This window comes from Camelus dromedarius, chromosome 8 (assembly GCF_036321535.1).
Source record: "Camelus dromedarius isolate mCamDro1 chromosome 8, mCamDro1.pat, whole genome shotgun sequence".
Taxonomy (NCBI): Eukaryota; Metazoa; Chordata; class Mammalia; order Artiodactyla; family Camelidae; genus Camelus; species Camelus dromedarius.
The window spans coordinates 9,826,693-9,850,463 of record NC_087443.1 but is presented as its reverse complement, the minus strand read 5'-3'; the positions used below and the strand labels follow the sequence as shown (position 1 = coordinate 9,850,463).

General features: G+C 46.5%; 1 pseudogene; it reads right to left on the bottom strand.

Moving 5' to 3' along the window:
- The window catches only part of LOC105101585 (zinc finger protein 532-like), a 29,105-nt pseudogene extending 10,583 nt beyond the window's left edge, over nucleotides 1-18,522 (bottom strand).
- Between the last annotated feature and the right edge of the window lie 5,249 nt (nucleotides 18,523-23,771).

Genomic DNA, 23,771 nt, shown 5'->3' with positions numbered 1-23,771 from the left:
GGCAATTTTAAAATGATGACATTAAGAAAAGAAGAAACAAGGGGAGTAACTTATTTTTACATGTAATACAATCTTTCAGTGAGAATATATGTAGAAAATATGACCTACCATTATCATTAGTTAAACTGAGCAGCACCCCAGGGACGGCCCTCATGCCGTCTTCTACTGCTCTGCCCATGTGATTGGTGATATTCTGGTGAGGCAGAGGCTGACTGTTGGTTAAGCAAATACTGTTCTTAGCACAGGTATACTGCTTAGTTAATTCTTTACAATGTTGTAATGCTCTTAAGAGAAAACAAAATGTAGACTATTATGCTAAACACACATACATTAAGAATGTCTACCTACTTGGACCTTACTGTTTTAAATTTATCATAAATGCTGCCAAATTAATTTTTTCTACTAAAGAACTTATAATGTATTACCTATTCAATTCTGAACCAAATGTGTCTGGTAATCAAACTAAGTGCTAAAATTTTGCTTTATTTTGGGAAAACTTGATACTATAATTTTTTGTAAGCAAACTTAAAATTATAAATTCAATGCAGATGTTTATCACTTTACTACCCACAGCTGTCCCCCATTTTACAAAACCGTCCAGCATAACATCCTACTACAACCCATCCCCAAACAAGTTAAATATTTAAAAGCTAACACTGGGCACTTCTGAATTTCATTTAGATGTTTTTTCCATTTCAAATGTAAGTTCTTAGCTTAGGTAAAGAATACTATTTATATTAATATTGCATAATAACCCTGTATAGATAACTATTAAATACTTCATAAACATTAGAACAAATCAAGTTTTTTATGGAGGTACTGGGGATTGAACCCAGGACCTTGTGCACACTAAGTGTGTGCTCTATACTGAGCTATACCCAACCCCCCACATCATATTGTTTAACATGAGGTCATTTAACTGACATGTCTCCTGGCAGTCATACAAGGGTATCATCTATATCGAAGGATTCTCAAGATGCTACCCAAAATAATAAAGAAATATAATCTTTAAGTGGGTCTAGTATTTCTGAAAACTCTGTTTAAGTCCATTGATTTAAAAAAAGTCTATGAGAGATGAAGTAACCTGACTCTGCCAGCTGAGTCTTCATGTATTATAAACCACACAAAACCCCTAAAGAAACCTGTACTATGTCTGATTGCTCTCCACCTGCTCCTTAAAACATACTCTTTGGTTAAGAAGCAGTTCCTTGTGTCTGACATGAAATAATTTGTTCTTTAGAAGTTTGGGGATGTTCACCAGAATTGCCATGCTATTACTGTTAACTCACAGGCTTTAAGGAGCACTGAGCTAATAAATCTGCTGGGAGGTGAGGTGGGAACAACGGGAGAATATTTAATTGTTCAATATGCTATCCCTGCTTTAATCAGGGTTCTGCTGAAAATTTGGAAAAGCGAGATGAGTGGTCTTTCACAAACATCCAATTCTGACCTCTACTGCCTCTTTTAAGACATCTGATACAAAGGTCCTAATCACAAAGGTTCCTAACTGCCTCCTTTTAGAAGGCACGTGTCAGGGGTCATGAAGTACACAAAAGACATTTTCAAACTAAGAAACAGATTTTAACTTGCAAGAATATACTTTGGTAAGGGAGGGTAAGCTTGGTTACAGAACAACCAGAATATGCCTTAAGGCTACTAAGCGTGATATAATTTATAAATATAAGACAAAAAGAGATGACAAGGGAGCCTACAAATTAAAAGCAAATCTAATAGTAACTAGAGACTCCTAGAAATTTGAGACTATTGGAAATTTGAATAATGACTATATATATGATAATATTAAGCAATTAATAATTTATAAGGTATGAGAAGGGTATTGTGGTTATATTTTTAAGAGTCCTCTTTTAAAGATTATATACTCAAGTATTTATGGATTAAATGTTTTGAAATCTGTAATTTGCTTCAAAATAATACAGAAGGGGGAATGGATAGGGTTATAGATGGAAACAGGACTGGCCATGACTGCTGGTTATTCAAGCTGAATGAGGTGTACAACAGGGGTTATGATGCTACTGTCTGCTTTTATCTCTGTTTGAAATTCTTTGAAATAAGAGGTTAAAAAACAGACAAATGTGTCAGGCTGAAGTGGGTATTTGATACTATACTAAGGATGTTGGATATACATCCAAAGAAATAAGGTATCACACAGAATTGGAGTTTGGATTATTACAAAGCAGAGATCTGTGGAAGGTTAACCCCCTGTGGTACTGGGGTTGTACTGGACAGGCTAGAGACCAGAGAACCAAGGCAGCGATATCAAGAACTGGGGTAGAGATATTAGGAAGAAGATGCTATAATGAGCTAGAACCAGGGCTGGAGACAGACTTGGAAACTTTACATGCACTGAGGAGGATGAAATAATGCTATCTGCAGCAACATGGGTGGACCTAGAGATGATCATATTAAGGGAAGTAAACCAGAAGGAGAAAGACAAATACAATGATACCACTCATAAGGGGAACCTAAAAAGATGTCATGAGCCTATTTACAAAACAATAATTACTCACAGAAACTAACAGACATAGACCCTTTTATCTTTGGTAACATATAGTTACCGAAGGGGAAGGGGAAGTGGGAGTCATAGGTTAGGAGTTTGGGATTAGCAGACACAAACTACTATAAACAAAATCAATAAACAACAAGGTCCTACTGTACAGCACAGGGAACTACATTCACTAGCTTGTAATAACCTATAATGAAAAACAATCTGTCTATCTATTGATATCTATCTATAACTGAATCACAATGCTGTACACTAAAAACACAACACTGCATATCAGTTTGAAAGGAAAAAACAAAGAAAGCATGACATTTCAGAAAAACTTACTTAGCTGATGAAACAATGAGTTGGGAATCTTTATACGCTATCAAGTAGCTTTGATTCTCTGGATTATGCACTGTTACCTAAAAGGGAATTTTTTGAAATTTCATGGCAATCCATAACATTCATTCATTAATTCATGCACAACACACAGTGCTCTAAAAGACATAAAGATGAAGAAGGATTGTCAGCCTTTGTCATCTAAGGGAATAGCAACCCCTGTGTTCTAAATTGAAAATAATAGAGCTATTGCTTTACTACAAAATTAAAACATCACTGTTATAATTGCTTGTTCACAATTAATATATTCTGTACTATACATTCCCAGTAATGAATTACCAAGCATTTTAAAGATCAGAAAAGAACAATCACTAACTTAATAAACAAACTAATATTTAAAGTTCTTGAAGTAGATTCATCTAGAATTTTTAAAAATTATATGTTTATCAACTGTACTTGAAGCACTCTAGAAGAACCAAGAAATAATTTCCATTTCATCTATGCCAGAAACTTTTCATTCATAATAGATCATTTTCCCACAGGTGTTTCAAAAAAATTCCCTGCTAATCCAATCTGGCCAACACACAGTCTATGTGTCTTGAAATTCACTGGCAGCATAAATTCTAGTCTACTGTGAACTTGGTTAAGTCATTCAGAAAAGTCAAAAAAACCACAAATATACTTATGGAATACAGTTCAGAAGTACTCTTCAAAGCCAAATATTATTATAAGTTGTGATTACAACAATGTGACTAAGTAGTTACATCAAGAAAATTCTTATTAATTAAAAAATATAACAAAAACTGGACTGAATTTAACTATTATTTTCTACAAACAAGTTAATGTATTTAAGCAGGATTCCACATTAAGGAAAGAACTATAATGTTTGGCAATATGAACAAACGACACGCATGATTTCATATGGTGCAACAAACTTAAAAAAACTACACTGCTCATTTAACATGTTCTTTAACTTTGGTTGCTCAAGAATGCATTACAATTTCAACTTGGATTAGTAAACGTAAAACTCTAGGGATGTTTAATATAAAACTATGACAGTCTCACACACAGAGTCATATTTAAGATTAAATAATTTCCCCCATTATTACACTTTCTTAAACTCATAAACATCTCCCTGCTCCCCATAATGAGGCCACTAGTTTCTGTTCATCTTCATCTCTACTTAAATGATCCACACATCTTTCACCAGGAGAAAAGAAATGAATATACATTAGCATGTCTCATCACTTCAATACTTATCCCCTTAACTAACATATAAAAGCCATCCGTACACATGCTATGAATATGCTAGAACTTCTCTGAATACTATTTATTCTAAGTTTTATTCGTGAGATGTTAAAATATGAGATTGTAATTTATTTTTTTTAATTTCCATAACTTTCCCATATCAAAGTGTTAATGGCTTTATCTTTAAAAGATTTTCAAGATGCTACTAAAAAGAACAGATCTTTTCAAACTGATGCAATTATTCTTTGAAGTATGTGAATTTTCTTCAGGCTTTAAATAATATATTAAAATGTTTTATGTATATATATCATACCTTTACAATATGACTCAGACCACCCAAGAGCCAGAGTTCTTTAACAAGTCTCCTGCTCATTTTGAAGTAGGAGACAGTAACGTGTCCATAGCTAAATGTCCAGTCTGAAAATCAGAAGCACCATTAATGCTTATTGATGCACAACAAGAATTCTGAAGCAACAACTGTAGAAATTTTTATTAAAAAAATACTGCATGCAACCAGCCCATAGTATTTTGGGGGGTTGTGTAATTAGGTTTGTTTGTTTATTTACTTTTAATTTCTTTTTCAATGGAGGCACTGGGGATTGAACCCAGGACCTCATGCATGCTAAACATGTGCTCTACCACTAAGCTAAAACCCCACAGTATTTTTATAACACACTAAATGTCTTTTTCTGTTAACCTAAACTTATTTAAATTGGTATCAGAAAAGTCTTAAACTGAAGAATTTTTTTTTAACCACTGGCTTATTTCAGAGAAAATCCATTATTTCCAGGAGTCGATCATTTGCTAGTTCAATAAAATACATACTGGTATTGTTATTTCTACCATATAGAGGCTCAAGGGTGAGGCAGATAAACCAAAGTGTACATGTATTTCAACTATAGATCAATATATTGAATTAATTTACCACAAAAGTTGTAACAAGCACCATTGCATGAAGAGGGTGTGGGTGTGTCTAAATTTTTGCCTGATGGTAAAAATTGGTATCTTACTGCTATGCTTTGTATTTTTCTGTTTTGAAAATGAGCCTGTTTTCATGTATTTATCAGTTAACTGTATTTCTTCTACTGTGAGCCCCCCTGTCAAATATTCCTTCCTTATTTTCCAGCAAAGTTTCTTATCTTGTTCATATTGTTCTCTATATTTTCTTATCTATTCTGAATAAAAATCCTTTGTTACTTTTAGGGTTTCAGATTCACCAGTTTTAAACTTTACACTGCAGCATTAGCAGCTTGGATACCCGTCATGCGGCCACCATGACAGTATATATATACACAAATAATTATTTAGGACTACAACTAGAGGGAGCACAGAGCACTGAGAGCCTTATTTATAAACCAATCTACTTTTTCTTTTTCTTTATTTTCCTTTAATTTTTATTTTTCCTTTTTATTGTATTTCTTAAAAAAAAAAAAAAAAAAACAGAAAAACATGTAGCCACACTCCCAATAAAGGGCAACCTGGTTCCTGCTGCATAAAGAAGCTTTAGTCTAACAAAAGAAATGCTTTAATTAAGCAAAGCTGAAAAGACCTGGCTTTCTTCCCAATGTGTCTTTCCTTTGAAAGAAACTTTACATTGTCTTCCTGACCTATCTAAAACTGAATATAAATTATATATTTAGAAATGTAAAAAACAGATCTAGTCAACAAAAATCTTAGTATTATTTGATTTAGAAGAGATCTAATCACACAAAGCAACTTTAAGATTAATGTAATTTACAATATAGCTCTTAATACAAACATGAAATACATAATACTGCATTTCCACAAAGTGTGGGTCAGGAGTAAAGTAGTCTAATATTTTTTGAGGCTTTCATTTATAACCTAGTAATAGCAGGATTTCTGTTATTCTGTCCACAATCTCTACTTTTCCAATAAATAAAATTAAGCCACTAAATTTCAGTGAGGAATTCACAAATAAACTATTAGAAAAGCCAGAAACTTTCAAATTATGAATGAAGATAACAACTGATTAATTTATAATTCGTTACACAAACATGAAACTGTAAAGTATATTTCATTTACTGTGACACTCTGAGGTTTACTACCAGTGGCCCAGGTAGTATTTCTGAGTCTGGATGGTTCCAAAATCTGGCATTATATAGAGCTTTTGTAGGAAACTAGAGAAAAAAGAAAAAAGGTCAACTGTTTCCACCCTAGAGTGGTGCCTTATAAAATTACCTCATTTTAAAAAAAATCATACAGAATAATTGAAATACAGAAATACACATCCTAGACAGAGGACAGACAGTACCTGGCCCCGTAGCAGACATGGTGTCACTGGGCTCTTCTACCACAAAATCAACATGTGCACTCAGGTAAAGGGTCCCAGGTCCCAGCCTGTCTCCTAATGGCTTTATGTTCTGAGAATGTAGAAATGGTACAATCAAAAGAGAGGGAAGGGGGAGGAGAGAACTGACAGATGCAACTAAAGTTTTAACTTTTCAGAAGTCACAGCTGGTTCTATATTATATTTATCTTTGGATACTGTAGCTTTTCTTTTTCTTTTTGAGGTATGGTTGGCACACATTAGGTCAGTTTCAAATGAGTAACATAATCATTCCATACTTGTACATATTGTGAAATAGTCACCCCAAGTCAGTTGATGAGTCCAAGCTGTTACTGTTTGCCACTTAACAGGCCAATAAACCAAGAGAGGAGTTGCTGGGACAAGGAATAGTGACTTTATTCAGAAAGCCAGCAGATGGAGATAATAGCTGACTGGTGTCCCCAAAAACCTTACCCGAGTTCAAATTCAGGTTTCTTTATACTAAAAGGGGAGTGGTTGTGGTTGGTTGGTGCAAACCTCCTGGAACCTGAATCCTTTCTTTGCTGCTGTTGATCTGGTCACAGTGTTCCTATAAATCTCCACAAGACCAATGTTCTTCTGTGTTTTGCAACTTTTTATTTCTATATGAATGGAAAGGTGTTCTTCTTTAAGGGTAAGAGCCTCGAGAATAGGCTCTCCTGTACATTTCAGGCTAGAGACAACATTCTTTTAGTGATTACTTTGTAGCAAAACCAATAGAATACAAAGCTTAAAATACAAGAAACAGATCAACATGGAGTCAGGTTTGTTCTTCCCTATTTGAAGTCTAGATGAACTTCCATCACCATAGACACGTAAATAATTTTTTTTTCTGGTGAGAATTTTGAAGGTCAACTCTCTTAGCAAGTTTCAAATATGCAATATAATATTATTAAGTATGGCCACCACACTGCTTCTTACATCTCCATGCCTCATTTGTATTAAAACTGAAGTTAAGTTTCTCTTCACCTTCACCCATTTCTCTGCACTCACCTCCTGCCTCTGGAACAACCAATCTGTTCTCTATATCTATGAGCTTGGATCTCTTTCTTAATTCCACATATAAGTGAAATCCTCCAGTATTTGCCTTTCTCTGAGTTATTTCATTAAGCATAATGCTCTTAAGGTCCTTCCATATTGTCACATGGCAAGATTTCATTCTTTTATTTGGCTGAATAATCCGTTGTACACCTATATCACCATTTCTTTATCCACTCATCTGTCATTGAACACGGGTAGTTTTGACATCTTAGGTGTTGTAAATAATGCTGCAGTGAGCATATGGGTGCATATATCTTTTCAAGTATTTTCCTTATATGCATGACCATGACATTGAGCAGTACACCAGCAATTGACCCAACGTTAACTGACTGTACTTCAATTTTTTAAAAAAAGTTAAGTGTTTTCCTTTTCTTTGGATACATACCAGAAGTGGGTAGCAGTGTTGTATGGTAGTACTGTTTTGAATTTGTTGAGAAAACTCCATTCTGTATCCATAGTGACTGCACCCATTTACATTCCCAACAATAATGCACAAGGGTTCCCTACTCTCAATATTCTCTCCAATATTTGTTATGTCTTAGGCTTTTTTTTCCCTTGATAATAGCCATTGTATTCAGTGTGAGGTGATATCTCATTGTGGTTTTCATTAGCACCTCCTTGATGATTAGTGACACTGAGCTTCTGTTCTTGTACCTATTGGCCACCTGTATATCTTTCTTAAAAATTATTTATTTAGATCTTCTATGCATTTTATAATCATAGAACTTGTTTATTTTTTGTTTCCTATTGATTTATATGATTTCTCACATGTTTTGGATATTATCCACATGTCAGTTATGATTTTCAAATACTTTCTCCCATTCAGGGGGAACTTTTTTATTTATTGATGGTTTCCTTTGTTGTGCAGCTTTTGAGGTTCATGTGATCTGACTTGTTTATTTTTGCTTTTGTTTCCTTTGCTCTGGAGGCAGATCAAAAAAAAAAAAAAATCACCAAAGCTGACATGAAGAAGCTGACTGCCTTTTTTATTTCTAGAAGTTTTATATTTTCAGATCTTACATTTAAGGCTTTAATCCATTTTAAGTTAATTTTTGTGGATGGTGTGAGATGGTGACTCAGTTTCCTTCTTTTGCTTCTGGCTGTCCAGCATTCCCATCAGCATTTACTGAAGAGATTATCCTTTCCCCATTGTATATTCTTAGCCATTTGTTGTAAATTGACTGAAGTAACTGATGATACATGCATAGGTTTATTCCTGAGCTCTGTATTTGGTTCCATTCACTTGTGGGTTTTTGTCTATGCCAATGCCATCCTGTTTTGATCACTATAGCTTTGTAATAATAGTTTGACATGAGGGAATGTGATGCCTCCAGCTTTGTTCTTCCTTCTCAAGGTTGCTTTTGCTATTGGGTGTCTCTTGTGTTTCCATACAATTTTTAGGATTGTCCTATTTCTGTGAAGAATGCCATTGGATTATATTAAAGATTGCAGTACATCTGGAGACTTTGGGTATATGGACATTTTAACAATATTAACTTTTTCAATCCATGTGGATGGAATATCTTTTCATTTATTCCTGTTGTCTTCAATTTCTCTCATTGAAGTCTTACACGGTATTATGGATATTATTCATCTGAACTTGAGTGTGCATCAATTGAGGTGAAACAAATGACTAGATGGATATTCTAATTCAATTATTCCCTGTGCCTTTGAGAATCACATTTGCCAGTGAGGAAGAAAGGAGAAACAGATGTCCCAGAAGAGGTTAAGTAAAAATCTCACAGTTCTCAATTTGAATCGGATGCATCTGTATAAACAACAGAGAATTTTCTCAAATATGTAATATCTAGCACTTCCTAGGGAAAAGACCTAGAAACAATGATCAAGCCAGAAGCAGGGGGGATACCAGTGTCAAATATTTAGTATTCAATATTATTTCCCACTAAAAGAAACTAAGGTTTCTTGGAGAAATTACTGATCCTAGTCCTGGGCAGGAAACATACAAGATAAGCTTGAAACATTTTGCCAAACCAGATGTCAAGGAAGCTTTCAGACTACAAGGATCACATCAAAAGGACTTAAGATCTAACCTGAAGGGGTTCTAACTGGTGACAAGATCAGACAGGTTGAACAGCAGCAAATACAATAACTGCAGTGCATTGTAATCTGTCAAATAGGTTTTAATCCTTGACTTCACTTTGGTTTTTAAAATACATCATCTTTGCAAGATGACAGGGTAGCAATTCATTGTTTTGATAAATGGATAAGTGAATGACAACAAAGAAACATCTAACCTGCCTTTCCTCTATGAACTGGTTCAATGGGTGACCCAACAGTAGATGAAGGGAAGTGTCTCTTTACAAAATTAAACCAGCTGATAAGTGAAGAAGAAATGATGTAATTAAAATATCATCCTTCTTCACCCCCAAATGGATTAACCAATCTAAGCATTGAACATCATTGCTGCTAACACCTCAAAATAGACAGACAACTTGACTTTTTGTCATTTGATGCAACAGCACATCAATACCTAGGGTCTCATCAAACATCTTGAACGTTAGTCTGATCAAGCCTCTGAATACCCACCTAAAGACCCAGCTCAGGAGTCACTTCTTCCAGAATGCCTCCCATGGTTGCTCCCAAACTAGATTAGGCACCCCATCTGTGCGCCCAGGGCCCCTGGGCTGGCTACACTCTCCTGTAGCACAGATCATACTCTTAGCCCACTTGTCTGTCCCTGCCACACCCAGCAGGAAGGATGGGCAGCCTCCCAGAGCTCTCCCCAAGAGTGGCCTTGGCCCAGCTGGAAACCATCTCATCAGCCCTGCCCAGCCTCATGGCCCTAAGGAGGGTCCCATTTCTTTCTCCTCCACTGCCTGCTTTCTCCACATGAAATTAACTTTAAAGTAATTAAGCCCAGCAAAACATAACTGAGTAAGAACTGTTGGTGCCTGGCAGAGCTGTGAAGCACCACTTCTGCCTAAGCCTGTGTTTGGAGGGCAGTGGGGTAGAGGCCTGATCCCAGGTCCACACTCTTGGGGCCTAACCACCCTGTGGCAGAGATAAACCTCTCTGAGCATCCAGCCACCTACTGAGACTGTCAGGAGACTTCTTAATGAGATTAGGCAGAGCCCGAGAGAGCTCTGTCTCATGTGTGGAGGATTTCTATTCAATTATTCAGAGCAGGACAGAACCTGCCCAGGAGGATGTGGGACCCCTTGTCAATAAGGCAGCTCACTCCTGCCCTAATTCTGCCATGGTCAGTCCAGCCCCCCAGGGTCCATGGTAGCCTGGGGCAGAGTCCCCACCAGACAGAAGGAGGAGCAGAGCTGGCCTGGGGTATGGGGCAAAGCCAGGTCTCTTGCTGCCAACCTGGGATTTCTCACCCTCCTTTGGAACCTAGGTGAGCTCTCAGGGGTGACCACAAATGAGCCACCCATAAGGAAGCAGATAGCCCTGCCCACAACAGGGTGTGGTGATAGGAAAGACTCTCCCAAGTGGAAAACACTGAGTCTGGGGCCAAGGTTATGGGTTGTGGCTACATAAGAAGTGGGGGCACGGTGTGTAAGGCCAAGACCCACCACCCACCCCCCTCCTGGGAATAAGATGGTGACATCACACACATTGAGGGGAAGGACACAGACACCCCAGGACCTGGAGGAGGCCACAGAGCAGTGTGCTCCACCTCCTGGCCATCAGGTCCTCCTCCCTTCAGGACTTAAGGGTGTGAAGAGAGGTCCCGGTCACATCACATCCACAGGGACCCTCAGGACACCTGGGGGGAGGGGCTCAGACCCAGCATCCTCTCCCTTCTTTACCCCTCCCAGCCCCTGCCCCACCAGGCTGGTCCCCACCCTTCCCTCACTGCCCAGCTCAGCTCAATCTTTCCTATGAGCCTGAAACACTCATATCTTATACTCAAAGCCTCATGACCTTTGGGCCAGTGCAAGTGTCTCTCCCCCCAAAAGCCTTCCCGCACTGCCCAGCCCCCATCTGGTCTCCTACCTGCCCCCATGAGCACAGAACAGAGCTCAAAGCCTGCCTCTTTCCCTCCTAATGCTGCCTGCCCCCAGAGAGCTTTCAAGTCCTCGAAGTCTGAGGTCTGGAATCCACTGTGCAGAAAGGTTTCATCACCAGTGTGGCCGCACAGCCTCCAGTCCAATCCCGACCCCCAGAGCACCCGGTGGGCAGAGAAGCCCCATGCAGCGCGGCTGCTCTCACCTCCAGGGGGCAGCAAAGAGGAGGCGGAGGGCAAGCTCATGTTGGGTGGACCCAGCCTCCTTTCTCTTCTTCAGATGACACCACCCACATCCATTCTGCCCCTTTCACTCTCAGCTCAGGGACTGGCATCCCACTCCCCTGGCACCAGGACTGGTCTGGGAGTAGACTGTCTCCATGCCGGGCCCATGAGCAGCAATCCTTGGACACTTGGGAGGCTCTTGTTAAACAGTCTCCCTCTTCCCGTGGGGCAGGCCCAGGGGGCTGGGCTGATTAGACATGAGCCTGCAACAGCCTGGGGGCTCTGAATGGGTAAGGCTGGCTGGGAGGGAGGCCCACCCCCAGGTAGGCAGGGGCAGGGTGAGGAAAAGGAGGCAATGTCCCAAGGATACCATTTGGGCCCCTGGATCCAGCCACGCCTGAAGTTACACAGCCTGAGGCCTTTTCCATTATATGGCCTGATAAATATCCCTATTTGCTTAGGCCGGTACAGGTGTTCCTGACACCCACATGACTAACATAACTAACATGGAGAGTGACTTCAGGCCCTCGGCAGGATTCCCTGATGTGAGGCTGGGGGGTGGTATTCTCAGGTGGTCCAACTTAGCAGTCCCACAATCACACATGGGGACAACAGCTTCCTCTCAGACATGTGAGGCAGAAACTCTCCACATCACTCAGGGCACCATAGCTCTGCCTCCTTGTCACAGAAGTGGGTTCCTGACAGGAAGGGGCTCTCTTAAGCAGATGATCCTTGGACCCTCCCACCACCAGGGTCTCAGCCCATCTGCAGGTGTTATGCCTGGGAGCTCACTAGGGCACACAGGCAACACTCCTGTGTGTTTGCAGGCCCACACGTGTACATGCCACAGGTACAGTCACACGGCCACTCAACAAACACTTGCTGTGCTCCTGTATTGCTGGGAGTCCTGAGATGCATAAAAATTGGTACCTGTGCTCCCAGACCCCACAGGTGATCCCTAAGACATGTGGGGAGATGGGCAGGATGGCATGGTCGCAAAGAGAAAGTCCGAGCCCCCTCAGGGAACAGAGCAGCCAGGGAGGGCTTCCTAAAGAATGCCCCAGAGGCAAGGCTGGAGCAGAGCTGGCACACAGTCCCTGTCCGGCTGCACCCCGCCATCTAGAAGCTCCCATGGAGCACTCACCAGCACTGCTCAGTGGGTGCTGATACTCATCAGAGACCCATTCTGTCCTCCTCTTAACCAAGTTCCAAGAGCTAAGCAGCCTGACACAACTGGAGTCCCAAGCTGTGGTCCCCAGGATGCTCCTGATGAGGACTCCATCATCAACAACACAGAACTTCAAAGCCCCTTCAGCCCTGGCTCACCAGGAGGGTTCTAATTCCTGCTTCCTCAGAGGCCAACGTGACACAGTTGGCGGCTACATCCTTGCAAATAGGCACCACTCACCACCTGCTGCAGGGGTACGGGGGTAAGCGGGTCTGCAGCTTGAGCACCTCCAGTTGCTCCTCTCTCTCCCTCCCCCTTCCCCTTCCTAAGTCATCATCCCCATTTCACACATGTGGAGACTGAGGCCAGAATCGGCGGGCTCCTGAGCCCACCAGAGCATTCCCAGGTGGAAGATAAGAATGGAAACCCAGATGCAAATGAACGTCTTTACAAAACAGAGACTCACAAACACAGAAAACAAACTTATGATTACCGGGGGAAAGCAGAGGGAAGTGACAAATTGGGTGTGGGATGAACAGATACAAACTACTACATACAGAACAGATAAACAAGGTCCTGCTGCAGAGCACAGGGAGCTGTACTCACTAACTTGTAGTAACCTATAATGAAAAAGAATATCTACGTGCATAACTGAATCACAATGCTGCAAAAAATAAACCAATGCAACATTGTAAATCAACTATAGTTTAATTAAAAAAAAAACAGATCTGAAAGAACCCAGATCCTGGCTTATACCCAATACCCAGACAGCTATCAGGCCACACAGACCCCAAGGCCAGTACCTGGAGCCCAGTGTGAGATTCTACTTCCCCTGGGTAACCTCCCTTCCTTCATCACCTACTCCCAGCCCCACAGGCACAGCTCAGAGGGGATGGACAGACCAGTGGCCCTGAGCCCCTGATAGAACAGCTTAGGAGGGGAAACACCTTCCAGAAATGAGTCCCCCAAAACTATTCCCTGCTCCAGACAGTGAGCATGGCAAAACCCCTCAGTGTGACTGTAGCCTTTGTGCTGGACCTCAGCATCCCCCGTGGAAGTGGCCCCTGCCCGGGAGAGGCTGTGCCATCAACTCCTATCATTTCTTGCCAGGAGAGGCCTTCAAATCCAGAAGCTGACCAGGAGGGAAAGGCCAGCAAGAGGTGGCAGGACACGGCAGCTATAAATGCAACAAGCCCCACATGCCGTGGGACCCTGAGTGGTTCTGAGCATGACCCCGAGCTTGAGGGGGTCTCAGAGAACAGAGGTCCCATGTGTCCATCTGCCCTGTTATCCATCCAGGGGCTTTTACTGAGCACCCATGACCGATGCACCAGGCTCCGCTCTAGGAACTGAGCAGTGAATGAGACAGACTAGTCCCCACCCTCACAGACCTGATGCTCCTCACAAATAAACTAATAACATAATTGCAGGTGGGGAAGCTAGCAAAGGAAAAGAAGGCTTTGTCAGGGAATGAGAGGGGCCCTTCTTGGAGCCAAGAGGAGCCTCTCTGAGGAGGTGAGATCTGAGGAAGAGCTGAGCCTGAGGAGGAGCCTGTCATGTGAAGAGCCTTCCAGGTAGGTGTGGATAGCATGCGCTAAGGCGCCGCGGTGGGAGCCTGCTTCACCTATTGGAGAAACAGGAATAAAGTCAAGATTGCTGAAGCTGAGATGTCAAGAAGAGTGGCGGCAGTGAAACAGGGGAGCTCAGCCCTTGTGGGGGTACTTGGGGGCTTTCAGGCCATGATAAGGGGGTCTAGATTTTATTCTCAGTACTGAAAAAAACCATTGAAGGGTTTCAACAGGAGAGGGAGGTGATTGGACTGATTTTTCAGGTAATTCTGGCTGCTGCATGGACAGAGTCCTGGAAGGGAGAGCAGAGGCAGGGAACATTAAGTGAACACAAGGATCCAGGCTGAGGCTGGGGACATGGCGGTGGAGGTGGTGAGAACTGGACAAAGGCCTGAGATAGGGTGAGGGTCACGTGCATAGTGGGAAGGCAGGCAAGGAACAAGGAGAATGCTGGCTTGCTATCAATCCTTCACGTTTCCCACATCCAATTACTGACCCTAACCAGGCCTGACCCTGCTTAGCTTCCAAGGTGCCTTCACATTTCTGAAGCAATCCCTGCTTCACTCTGCTCTCTGTATAATCCCCCATGCTCCCCAGGGCTATCTGAGATGATGCTCACACAGCCCTGGGCACAGGGGTCCATAGACACTGGGTATTGAGAGATGCCTCTGCTTTTTAACAGGCCATCAACAGGAGCCTGTACTAGACCACAGCTGCCAAGCACACCACATTCCTCCCCTTGGTGAGGTGTCCTGGCTCCCAGGGCCATTCAGATGACTCCCCACAGACTTCTACACTGAAGGAAGGAGGAACGGAAAGTCTGGGGTCCAGGCCCTAGAAGACCCCATGTGCTGTGACTCTGTAAAGTCCATATATAAAGAGTGTACAGAAACAGAACACAAGATGGAGTCTGGGGCAGAAATGCAGCCATTAGTGGTACATCAGTGATTCCCACCAGATAAGATCCCGTGTCCCATGCACACTGGCCAGTGACCCCATGTGGAGCCACGGAGTAAGCTAGGGAGCTCGAGCAGCAGGATTGGGCCAGGTCCGGCCTACTGAGCATTTTGGAGGTGGGTAAGAGTGACACAGACACCCTGTGGGCTGGCTCAGGGCTGGGTAGGAGAGGAAACCCTCTGGAAGGCATGAGTGAGTCTGACAAGCTCTGAGCAGGCTGGACTTTAAAGGAGCAGTTGTAAAGTCACACACTAGAGTCAGTCACCTGCACAGGCTCCAGGAGGGGTTCTGTGACACATCACCCTTTCTTGGGCAAAAGCCCTGCACTTGAGGACCAGAGACTCAACCAGAGCCATAGCGGGAGGAGAGGCTGAGGGTCAACAATCACCAAGGCTTCATTAATATCAGCAGAGCATCCAGAACCAGCAGTGACCATGCTTCTCCCCCTGCACCAGTCAGACATCATGAGGACAGTGACTGTGGCTCCTGTTTCCTGAGCACCTCTTTAGTGCCAGGCACCAGCTTAGTTCTCCACTGTCATTACCTCATTTGGCTCTGGAGACAACCTGTTAAGGGAGGGACCACTGTCCCCATCTTATAGGCAGGAAAGCTGAGGTCAGCAAATTAAGTCCCCTATCAAGAGACATTAGGGATGCTGTGTGTTAAGAGGGGCAAGGATAAAATGAACAAATCCAAAAGAACCAAGTGAGAAATATTCAGGCTGCAGGATGTGAAGCCTGAAAAAGTCTGAGGGCACAGTGGCTGTCTTTAAACATTTAAAGGGCTGTGGGGTGGAAAGAGCCTCAGGTTAGTGTATCCCAGCGTAAGGGCCCTCGGAGCTGCAGGGATCTCATCCCACACATATGGGCCCTGAGGCCCTGGGGGCCAACTCCAGTAAAAGCCTGGGAGGGAGGGAGAGGTGAGTGCGGGCAGGGGCCCTGGGACCACCGAGGACTGAGGAGGAGCAGCAACTGATGTCTGCAGCCATGACAGGGAAGGCAGCAAGGACCCTGGGGCCAAGCCAGGTCAGGGCCCCTCAGCACCTGGCACTGGCCTCCCAAGTTGGGCACCACTGTGACAAGCTCCAGGAGCCCAGCCCAGTGCCGAGTTCAGGTCTCAGAGCTTTAGGCCCCAGTCCAGGAGCAGAGCTAAGGCAAGAGCTAATGCCTCTGCCTTTGCACCAAGCAGGAGGTCTGCATGGGGAGGAGAGAGCACCGAGACCGCCTCCCAGGCCAGGCCCAGGCTGAGCCTGCAGGGGCTCAGGCCACATCAGGGCCGGCACACGGACAGACTGAGCCAAGAGCTCTAGCCAAGGGCCCAAGGAGGATGGTGTCTAGCCAGTGGGGTCCATGTCTCTGCCCTGAACTGGGGGTTGGTAGACCTAGGCAGGGCCCAGAGACCAAGGGGTGTCATGTACTCTTGTCCAGGGAACAGGAGAACAGAGCGAACGGTAGCCAGGACACAGAGAGAACCAAGGCTAAGGGTACAATGTGCCACCGCCCAAATCCTTAACTACAGCACGGGGCTCAGTATGCCTCTGCTGGGCTCCCCAAGGATGGCTGCTTGCCAACAGCCTTCTTCCTGCTATACACACATCACCTGTCTAGATCCACCACCACAACGCTGAGGTAACCCCACATCACAGACACTGAAACTGAGGCTTGGACAGGGCGAGTGGCCTTTTAAGATCACACAGCAGATCAGTCATAGCTGGGATTTGAAACTGGCTCTGCCTGACCCCTTCCCACCAAATAGAGCAAGTTATGGGCTCTACAGCCAGCTGCTCAGGGGCTGGCCAGGTTGGCTGGGTTCTGGCCCTGATGCGCACTCAGAACAGTAAGGCTGCAGTAAGACTGCGGTTCCGTGCAGTGGCAGCCACGGGTTCACAGAGCCTGGCCCACACCGGTGGCTGCAGGCAGCCTCTCTGTGAGTCAGGTCATCAATATCAACCTGCTTCCCTGTGGCCTGGCCTGGCCCAACTCCATTCCTTCCGTGGTCCAACAGCACCCACCTCCGGCCCAGGCAGGGAAGGCAAGAGCTTGGCTTCTCCAAAACCAGAGAAGGGCAGCCAAGAAAAGCAGGCCAGGGCACAGAGGGGCCATGAAATCCTGCGCCTCCAGGCTTGTGCTCCTGAGAGGGGAGACCACGGGCTTGGGTGCCAGAGGCTCCTCTGTAGGCAGTGAAGAGGACACCACCCCACCCAGGTCAGGGGAGGGGCACCACCCCAGACACATGCCTCACAGACACACCCACCCACAAACACTCACAACAATGAGGGACCTGAGCCACAAACACCTGTGCCACCAGGACTGGGTGCACACACTGGCCCACGGAGATGGAAATGAGCCTCACACGCCTGTGACATGGCCCACAAGGAGCCCAGCCCACCTGCTCACAAGCTCTCCACTCTTGCCCTGCAGGGCAGAGCACAACCTGTGCCATGGCTTTGGTGGGCCAGGGAAAGCCCGCACCTTGCGTAGCATGGTGACTGCCCAGGCACACAGGGGGCCCTGCGCAGCCCAGCTGGTAACAACCCCGCTGGTCTCCAGTGCTGTGCACAGGGGCCAGACACTCACCTTCCTGCAGGGCCTGAAAAGGGTTGTTGACCTTGATGACCTTGAAGGAGCAGGTTATCTTCTAGCTCTGCCAGATGTCATCGCTGAGGCTCAGGTCTGGTGCGGCCAGCTAGAAATGCCCTGTCGTCCTTGGCCACATTCTCCTGGAAGATGGCACCTGGAGGAGAGGAGAGGTCATGACCAGGCCTAGAGAGGGGCTCTCCTTCCCCACCCCACCCCCTCCCTTGGCCCTCAGGTAATGGTGCTGGCAGGACTGCAGGTTGCCAGGTGGTGGGAGTTCTGGGCTGGAGTTTCAGATGGATAGGAGAGTTTAAGGCTCTCCTTGGTCCACCAGCACAGAAATACACCAGCCCCCATAGGCCAACACACTTGACATGAGTTACACATGCACATGGCACATGCTGCCACCAGGTCACACAAGTCTCTCACAACCAAGCTACTTCAATTATGAGCCATGATCCACATAATGGACTGAGCCAAGCTGGCATGACCTCAGGCAGCACATAAAGGCCCTGACATGGTCACAGGAGTGTCATCCCAGAAGCCAGAAAATTTCCCCGCAGGCAATGGCCCCGGCCCCAATCCCAAAAATGGATTGATGACTTCCTTCTGCCCTGCTGGCCTAGAGCAGAGCAAGCAGGTCTGCAGTGGCTTTCCTGTGCCAGGGGCTTCTTTATGCAGGGGCTTTTGGTGACTGATGACAGGCAGCTCAGTCCCAGCCTGGCTGCCTGGGCTCTGCCTCCTGTTCTCCATCCCTCCCCGCTTTTTCTTCCTCCAAGTACACTGGGGGTCTCTGGAAGAGGGGATTGGAGAAATTTCCTAGACTCCTAGCCTCCTGACACAGGAAGGCTGAGCCCAGAAGGGGCCATTCTTAAACCATGAACAGCTCCTCCAGGGTGGCCTCCAGCTGGACCTTTGCATCCTTGCCTTGCCCAACTCTGTGCACTTACACCTGAGATCAGTCAGACTCGCCAGAGCCGGGCTCTGTAGCCTGGACAGCTCTGGAGTCCTCCCTCCTCTCCAGGATCTGGGGGTCATCACAGTCCCAGGGTTGGCCCCAATGATTCCCCCCGAGCTAGGGGCTGGGCAGGAGGATGGAGGTCCCCTTCCATGCTATACCCAGAGCTGCAACGCTGACCTCAAGACCCAAGCCCCACGGACACCACCACCCACCACTGGGAAGCAGGCTTGGCCCGGGTCTCTGCCTGGGGATTGCAGCGCACCAAGCCCAGGCCTAGTCCCTCACCAACCCTCACACCCCTGCCTGGCCTGGCCCATCATTCCTCAGTTCTCACCCCTCCCAACTCCCAGTTTCTCTCAGCTCCCTGGTCTTTCCCAACTCCCAAAAAGCAACCCCTGTCAGTCCCCCAAACCTGCCCAACTTTCTGGGATTTCCCCATGCTGCTATCAACTCCTACACACTCCCCATCCACAGGCCCCCTCCTCCTCTCCTCTGTCTCATCTTTTCTCTCCTGGTTTTCCCTCCATTGGTCGCATCCTGCTCATCTTGCACACACACACTCCCCCAATACACTACTGCCCAGGCTTCTCCCCTGGCTCTCTCCCCCCAGACCATCTGCCAGCACCCAAACTTGGGCCTTGAGAAACTCTGGGGCTGTCCAGGATTGGGTTTCCATTGCCACAATCAGATACACACTCACACCCACATCCACACTGGGAGATACAGACACACACCAGGGAAACAGGCAAACACTGTGTCTACTCTAACTAGCTGAGAGACAATCATGTACACACCAACACAAGCTACAATGGCCCCACACACCCCAATGCTCTCTTACAGTGACATCAACGTGGTGCCAGGCCCATACACAGCCACACATGCTGACAACACCCATCCACCCACAGTTCAGGTTGGGCCTCTTTGATCCTGCCCTGCCAACTTGGTGAGACCAGGGCCCTGTCTGACCCAACTCCCACTGCTCTGAGATGAGAATAAAGGCTAGTGCTACCCCACCTGAGGCCCAGCCAGGGTCTAGATGTGCCTCTAGCCCAGGGTTCCCCAAAGCCAAGTCCCTAAGTGTCCACAGAGGCCACAAGGCCCCACAGGGGTACTGGAAACTCAGGAAGCAGCGGGAGCCCTCGGGAGCAAGGGGCTGCCCATGCACATCTCCCCCATGGGGTGGCACAGCCTGGCATTTCTTGGTAGCAGCACCCACCAAGCCCCTCAGCTCAGGGAACAGCCAAGTCTGGACACTGCATGGCTGGGGTCCCCCTGCTCAGCCTCGGTCCCGCAGCCACTGCACCTACCGATGTGGATGTTGGAGTCGGCCTACACCGACATGCATTGGCATACCCAGCGGAGAAGTCACAGTGTCAGTGCTTCCATGTCCCCTGGTGTGCGGTTCATCTGTGGGCAGAGCAAGGCTGAGGGCAGCATGAAGCTAGGAGGCACCAGTCTGGGTGCAGTCCTGGTGAGCTGAGCACGGTGCATCTTCCCAGGCCTGCCTGCCCCAGCCCAGCCCAGCCCAGCCCATCGCGGTCAGGCCGTTGCTCCGAATCTGGTGGTGGCTGTGGTGACGCAACAGCTCAAGCCCAGGCTGGCGCAGCGGTGGAGTTGGTGGTGCTTCCCGTGGCTCATGAGGCTTCAGAGGCAGCAGAGGCAGTGGCAGTGACAGCCAGGACCACACAGTGGCCTGTGGCTCACAGTGTGTCTGGGCCCCCGTGAGGAGTGAACTGCAGAAGAAGACCCCCCTTCCCTGCCCCCCTCCACCCTCCTCTTGTCCAGGTGACCGCACAGTCTCAGCCTTGCCCTGCGCTGCTCTTCACTTGCAGCTCAGAGAGGGCGCAGGATGCTCCTTGCTCCCAGCCAGAGGGACTTTCAGAGGCCAGGATGGTGGGGGGAACCACCAGGGCTGCAGTGTGCAGATGTGAAGGAAAAGCCGAGCTGGGCCGAACTCGTAAATCTAAGTTTAACAAGTGTCTGATTACTGATCTGAGTTCTGCTGGGTTCACTCATAAATCTAAGTTAATAAGTTTTGGTATGCTGATTCCCTGCTCATGTATTTTTTGATAGCCAGCTAAATTTTCAGAGAGACATATCTGGCCTTGGAATGTCAGTTTGCTGCCTCCCTGCCTCTGCTTTTGTGATAATGATGCTGCTAAAGCTGTTCCATGCCTACTGGTGGAATACCCCAACCTTATAATTAACCCTATAAAACCTTATGCATACGTTCTGGAGGTGCTCAGAGCTTCGGAGCAGAAGCCCTTCCAAGCCCGCCGGTTTAATAAATCTGAGTACTCCAACTCTCCGACTGGTGTTTGTTTCTTGGCTGGCCTATCGTTTCCATAACACAGAGACTTGGTAGCCCGGGGCCTCGTGCCCCTTGTTCGCCAATGATGTGAAGATGAAAAAGGGTAGGACTTGCACTGCTCTCTGGGGTTCCTGGAACCCCCTGGTGCCTGCCAACCTCAGCCACTAACTTCCTCACTCCACGACCCTCGCTCTGGGCAGAAAGACCCTCATGGAGCCAGGACAAGGATAGCCAGGAGAAAGATGGGGAGGGATGCTGAGCCAGGCCCCGGGATGCAAGGGGACACACCATGGCCAAATATCTGGAGCAGAGCTGTGGCCATGGGCTGGACCCTAGATGGCCCCAGGGACCTTGGTGGATGCCCATCCACTGCCCTACAACTTGGGGCTCAGCAGCAAGTCAGGCAGGATGCTCGGACTCTGAAGCCCAATTCATGGCCAGAAGCTGGCACATCCCTCACCTCAGTGCCTGGAGGTGAGGAGCTTTGAAAGGGGCTGGCCTGCTCAAAATCTGACTATGCAGGGAGCCTTTTACACGTGAGCCGGGGTTGAGAGTTCCTTTCTCTTAGCTAGTGGAGAGCGGGGTTCTCTACACTGCTAGGTGAATGTTTCTGGCCAGCTACCACCACCAGATGTAGAGTTAAGCTATTTGGGCCCCAGCCTGGGAGGAAGTGGCAAGCCTGAAGGGTAGCCACCACTTCCCACCTTCCCACCCCCTACCAAGTTTCAGACAGACTGGGCTCCACATGGCACACTCAAGATTTTGGGGAAACAGCTGAGACTTCCCAGACCAAGATTCCATGGAAGTTTGATCTGGGAGCACCTGATAGAGCCTCCTACTGGAGTCCACTCCTGGGAGCCCAGGAGCACCCCTTAGCCCTGTTGTTGGCCTGGCCCCAAGGCCTCTACCTTGATCAGGATCAGGTGCTGGGTATGAGAGATTCAGAGATGCTTCCCTGGAACTCCTCACTCAGAGGAGAGACAGACAGTTAAACAGATTATTAAAAGATGTGGCAAGGACCCCAAGTGCCATGTATGCACAGGCACGTCCTGGGCTGTGATCTAGCCTGGGAGGAAGAGCCAGAGGATGGCTGCCAGGAAGAGGTGACAGCTCTAAAGGCTGAGTGAGGACTACCAAGGGAGAAGGAAGGGAGGCTTTCAGGCACTGAATGCTGGTTAGCCAGCCAAAGCAAGAAGAAAAATAATTTAGTGTGAGTGACAGGCTGTGTGTGTGTGTGTGTGTCCCCAGTGAGGCAGCCACTGCAGTGGCTGATGGGATTTAGTTGGGCAGGGGCAGCCTAGGGGAGAGGAGAAGCTGGTTTGAAGAAACAGTAGGGAGCCACATGGACTGGCAAGGTGACTTCCAGGATGAGGGGCCAATGGGCAGAAACAGAAAATTGACCAGGTATGCAGAAGGCCGAGCTGTCCAGTTGAGTGTGGTGCTCACACAAAGGCATTTCCTCAAGGAATCCATCTTGGCCTTGAATTGTAAAACATGCCCCACTCAGGCTCTACAAACTCTCCATGTCTCCCTTCTCATTCTGTGGAAATTCTACTGTGCACTGGCTGAACAGCTATAGACAGAAGAAAAATAAATAAAGGATGGATTTTATTATATAACAGTTTGGTTCCTATGGGGACTGTCTCCACCTCAGAAGCATGGTAGTATATTCACCCTCTAGGGGCTCAAACTTGAGAACAAGAGCCACAGGGTCAGGGATTCTGCAAACACTTGTTTGGATCCCTGCAGTATGGCAGTAAAGTAGGCATGTGATAATTCTAACCCAGTCAGAAGTTTTTCTTGATATTATGCTAGGCAGAGGTAGCATGATTGCAATGAGACCAATCTCAAGACCCCCTTCCAAATACTAAGACGTCAACTGACAAGCACACAGTTTTGAGGAGGCTTCTGTCAGTTTGTAGTTTGGATGATGAGATCCCTCTACTTTGAAACCTGAGGGTTATGACTCAGGCTGGCTTTCCCCTGGAAGTTCTTGGCCAGAGTATCTTCGTCCTCTCCACCTCCCACAGTGTGGGGTCCTTCCCCATCCCAAGATGCTCAGCTCCTAATGCTCATCCTCCTGCACTCCCAAGGCAAGCCAGTTTTCCCTGCTAGACTGGAATGGCCTGGGGAGCCCTTCACTAACCAGGAGGGGCACTCTGCACAGGTCCCATTTCTCCTTGAGCTGGGAGGCTGGCCCAGAGATGACTGGTGCATTATGCCCCCTACCTCTATGCAAGATTCTGTGAATCCTGTCTGCCACCTGAAGTTGGGATTACCAGTTTCTAAGGACATTGGCTATTACTGGGGCTTTATCAGGCTCATCAAATCCTTAATTACTTATTGATCCTGGCCAGCCCAGTCCCTTTAAGACCTGATAACCTCTGAGACTGCAAAAGCTGTCTCCCCCAAACCAGACTCCTGGGGCAGCAACTCTCCTTGATGAACAAGTTCACCCCAACTCTAATAACCTGGCTGGAGAAAGATTAGCAATCTCTGAGTCATATGATGTAAATCCATTTCACAGAGGGGAAAACTGAGGCCAAGAAGAGTAACTTGCTGAAGGCACCTG